This window comes from Nyctereutes procyonoides, unplaced genomic scaffold (assembly GCF_905146905.1).
Source record: "Nyctereutes procyonoides isolate TBG_1078 unplaced genomic scaffold, NYPRO_anot_genome, whole genome shotgun sequence".
In the NCBI taxonomy this organism is placed as follows: Eukaryota; Metazoa; Chordata; class Mammalia; order Carnivora; family Canidae; genus Nyctereutes; species Nyctereutes procyonoides.
This window is the reverse complement of record NW_026575006.1, coordinates 33,474-40,452: the sequence shown is the minus strand read 5'-3', so window position 1 is coordinate 40,452 and position 6,979 is coordinate 33,474. Positions and strand designations below refer to the sequence as shown.

The window sequence follows — 6,979 nt, the reverse complement described above, 5'->3', positions numbered from 1 at the left end:
TTGCAAGACATTGTTGGGTAGACATTGCTAGCTACCCAAGGCATCTCTAGGTCTCAGTAACCACATTTGTTGATGTTTCTAGACCAGGATTTCTAGGTAATAAAGTATATTTACTAGACCATAACCAGAATTGTTTTATTATTTTATTTTATTTTCCCAGAATTATTTTAAAAGAAAGATGCAAAACATAGTAGGAAAACGGAGTGCAGTGCATGGAGTAAGGCAAATATTAGTGTAGTAAAATTTCATTTCAGTTATTCATGCATGTGTTTACTGGGTCATGATGTAAAACACATTTCATGTTGTGGTTGGAAGTTAAAAAGTTTGAGAGTGCTCCCCTTAGCATCACATATAATAAAGCTGAAATGACACTGAGAAGATTAGTACGGCCCCTTTGCAAGGATGCCATGCAACACTTCATGAAGTGTTTCATAATTTTTATGTTGTATAATTTTTATCACATTACAAAGTTTGAGAAATCTGGGATTAGATGTTCTTTATGGACCCCTCTCTTCTATTCTATAGCCTGTGACTACTCTAGCCTACCAAGAACCTTTCTGTGACCTCCTCTTACTTATTATCATGCAATTCTGGCCTATAATTTATATTTTTAAAGGGGAGGTAGTATGGTGTAGTGGTTAAAAGCACTCTCTTGAGTTAGCTAAGTGTATGTTTGAATTTAATTTCTTAACTTGTTAGTTAAATGACCTAGAAAATGGACCCAATCTTTCTCTGCTTTGGTTTTCTCCTATAGGTGGTAACACCTAGGACAAATGATGGTTGTCTCATTGAATAAGATGGTGTAGGTAAAACTCTTAGCACAAATCACCTTGTTCACAGAAAGTGCTCAGTGTATGGCAGCAATGATCTGACTTCTTGTCCCATTCAAATTTTTTTAAAAATTTTTAAATTTATTTGAGTGAGAGAAAGAGCACAAATGGTAGGGAGAGGCAAAGGCAGAGGAGAAGCAGATTCTCTGCTGAGCAGGGAACCCAACACAGGCTCAATCCCAGGACCCTGAGATCATGACCTGAGCCCAAGGCAGACACTTAACTGGCTAAGCCCCCCACTCAGGTTTTAAGGCATAGTGTATAATTTAGTGCCTAGCATATACAAAATCATAAATAAATATCTTATGCTTATCTGATTGGAAAAACAAGGATTTTAGCCTCAAGCAGACCCTAATGCTGAAGAGCAGCCATTCTCTGTTGGCAGGCCGTGTTACCATACAGGTCTTGGGATGAGAGGCAGGGCATTCTGTCTGTCTTCTACCTACACATCTCTTTAGCTTTTCCTCTGATATGGTCAGCTAGACCTGGGAAGGTAAAGCAAGAGGAGGCAGATCCTGGCTATGATCTTGCTTTCAAGGATCAAAACAGCCATGACATTTCAGTTCCATCGAAATCAACAGATAGACAGAAACTCAGGATCTATATCACAGACTGGGCATCTATCTGAGAAGGTCTCAGAAAGAAACATAGGACAGAGACATGAAAAAAGCTGGTGGCCCAAACACTGAGAAACTAGGGATAAGATTCAGATATTATGCCAGGATAAATGGCCATCATCATTCAACAAATAAGCAACTCACTAGGTCCTAATTGCCTCAGAAATGGGAAGCATGTCAGGAACCAAGACATTGTCTTGCAAATGATTCATTTCAGAAAATGTCTACTAATCAATTGTTAGGGTTTCTGTAAAGTAGTTTCCCCTGGATTTATAGATGATGATCATGTGAATTGGATCATTGATTCTAGAATGAGATAAACAGTAATACTGGTAACCTAATCTACTTACTCCAAGTAGCTCCAAAGAAATTAGCTGCTGTTAGTGGAAGCCAGCTCATTACCGAAGAGTGAAAAGAAACCCATTCATCATGGCAGAGCCACACACCAGTCCAGTCTCCCTGGAGCATTCAGCTATGCTGAGATGTTGATGGAGAAAGGGATAATGACCCATAAATAGATAGATGGAAAGGAGCAGGGGGTGATGAGGAGGATTGAGGGAAGCCTCCTGAAATCGCACATGGAAAAATGGGCCTTAAAATCATAAGTATGTCAAAGTACAGTACTATAAGGACTATATAAGTAGCATCACAAAGAATAGAACTGTTGAAAGTAGTCCCTTGATGCTAGCATGTTTTTTTCTGGAAGAAAACTTAGTTTGAAATTGGTGAAAAAGAAAAGAAAATGTATGTGAATAACATAGCCCCACCTAAAAATATGTTGCTAACACAATGGTTTTTCAGGAAAGAAAAGGCAAGGATGCCTGGAAATAGCTTGCGTCTAATCAGCCCCCATCCCAAGCAATCAACTGAAGTCCAGGAAATTCCATATGTAACCAGAAGAATAGACATCCTGGAGCATTTTGCCACAGTTAAGATTAGCGGAAACAGACCCCCATCAGCTCTAGTAACAAAAAAGAACTAAAGGTGAAGAAATCGCTGTGGGTCCCTGTGCCTCCCCTCTGGGAAGGTGGTGGCCTGAAGTCGAGAGGGGAGGGACAGGGGTCATTGCTGGGGCCATACCAACAGCCACAGGGGCCTGGTATCAGGACAGGGGCTCTGTGACCACCCCTTCAACAGCAGTTCAGAGTGGTGTGTTTCTCCTGGGAAAATAATAAAAACAACAGTGGCTAAAGCTCAGCTTATCCTCCTGATTTATTCTAACAATCCTTAAAAAATTGTTTACATAGCAATGGTTTATGATGAGCACTTTTTGGGTCTTGTTTAAGAAATCCTTCTCTACCCAAAGACTGTAAGGGTCATTCTGCTGTATTTTCTTCTAAAAGATTCCTCCAAGTTTTCCCTTTCACAATGAACTCCTCCTTCTCCATAGAAATGAAAATCACGAAGAGCACAAACCAAAAAGGAAAAGACACATAAATGTAACTTCATTGAAATTAATAACTTTGGCTTACTGAAAATAACATAAAGAGAGTAAAAGATCAGCCACAAAGTGAGAAAATGTTGATACCACACCTGACAAAGCAGTTGGATCCAGAATATATAAAAGATGCCTGCAACCTGTCAAAAAAATAACCAGAAAACATGGGGAAAAATTCACAGAAATAAGCATAATGTAATTCACAAAAATAAATCAAGATACTAACTCAACTTTGAGGAACCTGGGTGGTGCAGTTAAATATCCACCTCTTGGTTTTGGCTCCGGTCATGATCTCAGAATCCTGGAATCCAGCCCCGCATCGGGCTACATGCTCAACACAGAGTCTGCTTGAAATTCTTTCTCCCTCTCTCTGTGCTTCTCCTTTTCTCATGTTGTCTCCCTCTCCCTCAAGTAAGTAAATAAATAAATATTTAAAAAAATAATCAGGGAAATGAAAATTAAAATCATAATGAGATACTATTTTATATCCCCTAGATGGACCAAAAATTACGAAGTCTGATAATACTAAATGCTGGCAAGAAAAATAAAAGAAAAAAAATAAATGTTGGCAAGGATGTGGAAAAATGGAACCTTATATACTACTATTAGGACTGTAAAACAGCACAGTTTCTTTGGAAAATAACTTGGCATGTCTAGCACAGGTAAAGGTTATATTTCTGTGGCCTGGCAATTCTACTCTTGGGTGTGCACCCTAAAGAAACTCTTGCACGTGTGCATTAGGAGACATGTGTAAGACAATTAATGAAAGCACTATCCTTATTTTTGAAGGTAAGCAGAACTGAGCAAATTTTGTTTGGGGAAAAAATACATTGTGGTCAACTATTTTTAAAAAGCCAGGGTATGATAAACACAAAAATCAGGAAAGTGGCTGAATGTTTGAGGAGAAGGCAGGGGGATGGAAACTGGCGAGGAGGACAAAGTTAATTTCAATTATATTGTTAATGTTGGGATCTTCTTTGGCCAAGTGGGCTCATGTGTATCGCACATATTCCACTGTAGGCACGGAATAGTACATAATAAATTGCTTTTCATTTGTACAAAAAGATGAGTGAATAAAGAACAAAAATTTCTAATGGCTCAGTGCCAAGAAAAAATTAGATCTTGCTAACATCAATCTCACTGGAATACGGGTAAAGGGTCATCTGAGAAGTGATGGATTGCTCTCTGTCAGGGAGGGTCTGCATAATATGTGTGCCCCTGGAGCTCCTCCCAGAACGTAGGCAGCTGGCCTTGTGACCAGGCCTGTGCCCAGGTTTATACCCTATTACTCAGGTTGGCAAGTGGCCTGAGTGGACAAGTGGTGAGCAGTATGAAAAAGATATGCCACTTAGCACATGAATGTTGTACGTGGTAAGATCTATTTTAGATAATTTTCCATGCAGAAAACTGAGGGCTGCTCTGGGGTAAGGCCTTTGATCCACTATTGGGGATACTCTACTTTTTACCTTGATTGTGCAAATTTGACATTAAACTAAAGCTATTTTTTTCAACAGTTATCAATTTTAATTGTTAGTCTAAAGACTCAATACTTGGGTCTTGGTGCTGTGGGACTATGTAGCCTCAGAATTACTCATAAGCTACAACTCTTTTTCTGTTGCTGTTTGTATTTTTAATATATTTGCATTTTTCCCACTCTCTTAAAAGGATTATAAAGTCAACCAGATGGCAGGATTTTCTAAAGCCCTGTTTTGTTCGTCCTTGATGTCGAAACTTGGCAAATTAAGCTCTTTATTTTGAAAAAATTATAAATTCAAAGGAAGTTGCAAAAATAGTACAGAGAGGTCCCATGTACCATTTACTCAGTTTCCCCAATGATTATACCTCCCATAACTATGGAACAATGTCAAAAATAGGAAACTGACATCAGTGCAATGTGTGTGTGTTGTTCTACGCCATTTTATCGCATGTGTCGATTCATGTACCCACCATCAAAGTCAAGATGCAGGACATCATCATTGCAAAGATTTCCCTTTGGAGACAAACCAAAGGGAAATGAACCCTGGGAAATGAACAAAGGGTTGCAGAAGGGGAGGTGGGTGAGACGTTGTGGTAACTGGGTGACCGGCACTGAAGAGGGCACTTGATGGGATGAGCACTGGGTGTTATATTATATGTTGGCAATTGAAATTCAATAAAAACAAAACAAAACAAAACAAAAAAACAGAAAAACCCACAAAGATTTCCTTTGTAGTCATACCTAGTGCTTCCTCCCACGCCATCCCTAACCCCTGGCAGCAGTTAATTTACTTTTTATTTTTATAATCTTGTCATTTTTAGAATGTTATATAAATGGAATCATTTGGTATATCACCTTTTGAGATTGGCTTTTGTCACTCAGCCAAGTTCCCTTGAGCATAGAGTTAGGTCACGTTTTTTTTTTTTTTTTAAATCTACTCTGTCAGCCTCTGTCTTTTAATTGGCATATTCAGACCACTTACATTTAGTGTAATTATTGATATGTTAGGGCTTAAGTATGTTTTTACTTTATTTTATGTTTTTTATTCTATTTTCTTTCTGTTCTCCAGGTTGTAATTGGTCTATCTCTAAGCACTAATTCTTTCCTCTGTCCTCTCTATTCTGTTGTTGAGCCCATCCAATGAGTTTTTAAATTTAGATAATTTATTTTTGCAGTTCTAAAATTTCCATCTGATTCTTCTTTATATTTCTTATTTCTTTACTGATATTTTTTTTTCTGTTTTTCATTTGTGTCAAGTATGTTTGTTATTCCTTATTGAAGAATTTTTGTGATAGCTGCTTTAAAATCCTTGTCAGGTAATGTCAGCATTTATGAAATTTCTGTGTCGGCATCTGCTGATTGTATTTTCTCACTCGAGTTGAGATTTCCCTGTCCCCCTCCCCTCCCAACCACTCCAGGTTTTTAGTATATTAAGTAGGGTTTTTAAGATTGTATCTTGGATTATTTTGAATATTATGTTATCAGACTCAATCATATTTAAATCTTCTGTTTTAGTAGGCTGCCTCTAATACAGTGCTGGTAGAGGAAAGTGGGCAGTTTCATGGCTATCTGTTGGGGAGAAGACCAGGTTTTCCTCTTAGCCTCTGTGGACACTGAGAGGCATGGAATTTCATTACTGTTGTGTGGAGGTAGGAAATCAGACTCTTTACCAGGCCTCCACTGGGACAAGTTGGCAGGAGTGGGGGGAGTAGGAGGAGGAACCCCTTGATACTGCTCCCACTTGGCTTTTGATATCGGCAGTGGGGCCACATTTTTTTTCCCAAAGGGTTTCCTTAGACTATAGTAGCTATTGTCTAAAAGTTTACTACTTGCTAGATTATTCCTTTTCTGGTCCTTTTAGAGAGAACAGACTTTGGGAGGACATTTTTTGTCCGTGCCCATTGGCACTTCTTAGTTGTCAGTTTATTAAGCATCCAGGCTGGCATAAAGGAAAAATAAAACCCAGAGCATTCCCCCACTGTGCCATTCCTTGGGTCATGAGGTCCTTAGTCTGCCTTTCCTCTAAAGTTCAAGTTTTCTTATATTTCTTTTATATGTAATATTTAATGTTTTAAACTCTGTTTAGTGGGAGTAATAGGGGGAAGTGTATCTACTCCATTTTATTCTGGAACCAGAAACAGTGAATAAGCTTTAACTTGGATTGGTTAATCTCTGCCCTTCTTCTCTATTTCCCAATGTTCATAGAATAGAAAAGAGTATACAACCCACACTAGGATACATACTAATTTGGAAGAAACAGAGGGTCATCTTTATAGACATGGTAAAAAAGTTGTTATAACATACCTTTCTCCATCCAGAGATAAAGGAGCCACATTTTATTTTTTTGTTTGTTTTTTTAAAGTATCCCACTACAAAAAAAAAAAAAAATCACAGAAGTTGGATCTATGTTGAGAAGTCCTATGTCATTAGTCACTATAATTCCTGATGCCTTGTTTATTGACATACAAATAGCACAGGCACTTGTTCTAGTCACTGGGGATACAGCAGTAAGCATAACTCGGTGTTTTGGTATTTGATGATAATGTGATGTGGTCCAATTTTAATTTATCAAAATGGATACTCAGTTTTTTCAATATGGGAACTTCTTTCTTCAGTT

General features: G+C 38.2%; 1 non-coding gene across 1 annotated transcript; it reads left to right on the top strand.

Annotated features, from left to right (window-relative positions):
* Positions 1 to 330: 330 nt before the first annotated feature.
* LOC129515954 (U6 spliceosomal RNA) lies at positions 331 to 439 on the top strand. The gene has a single exon (XR_008665687.1). It is a non-coding gene; the product is annotated as a U6 spliceosomal RNA (small nuclear RNA).
* Positions 440 to 6,979: the final 6,540 nt, after the last annotated feature.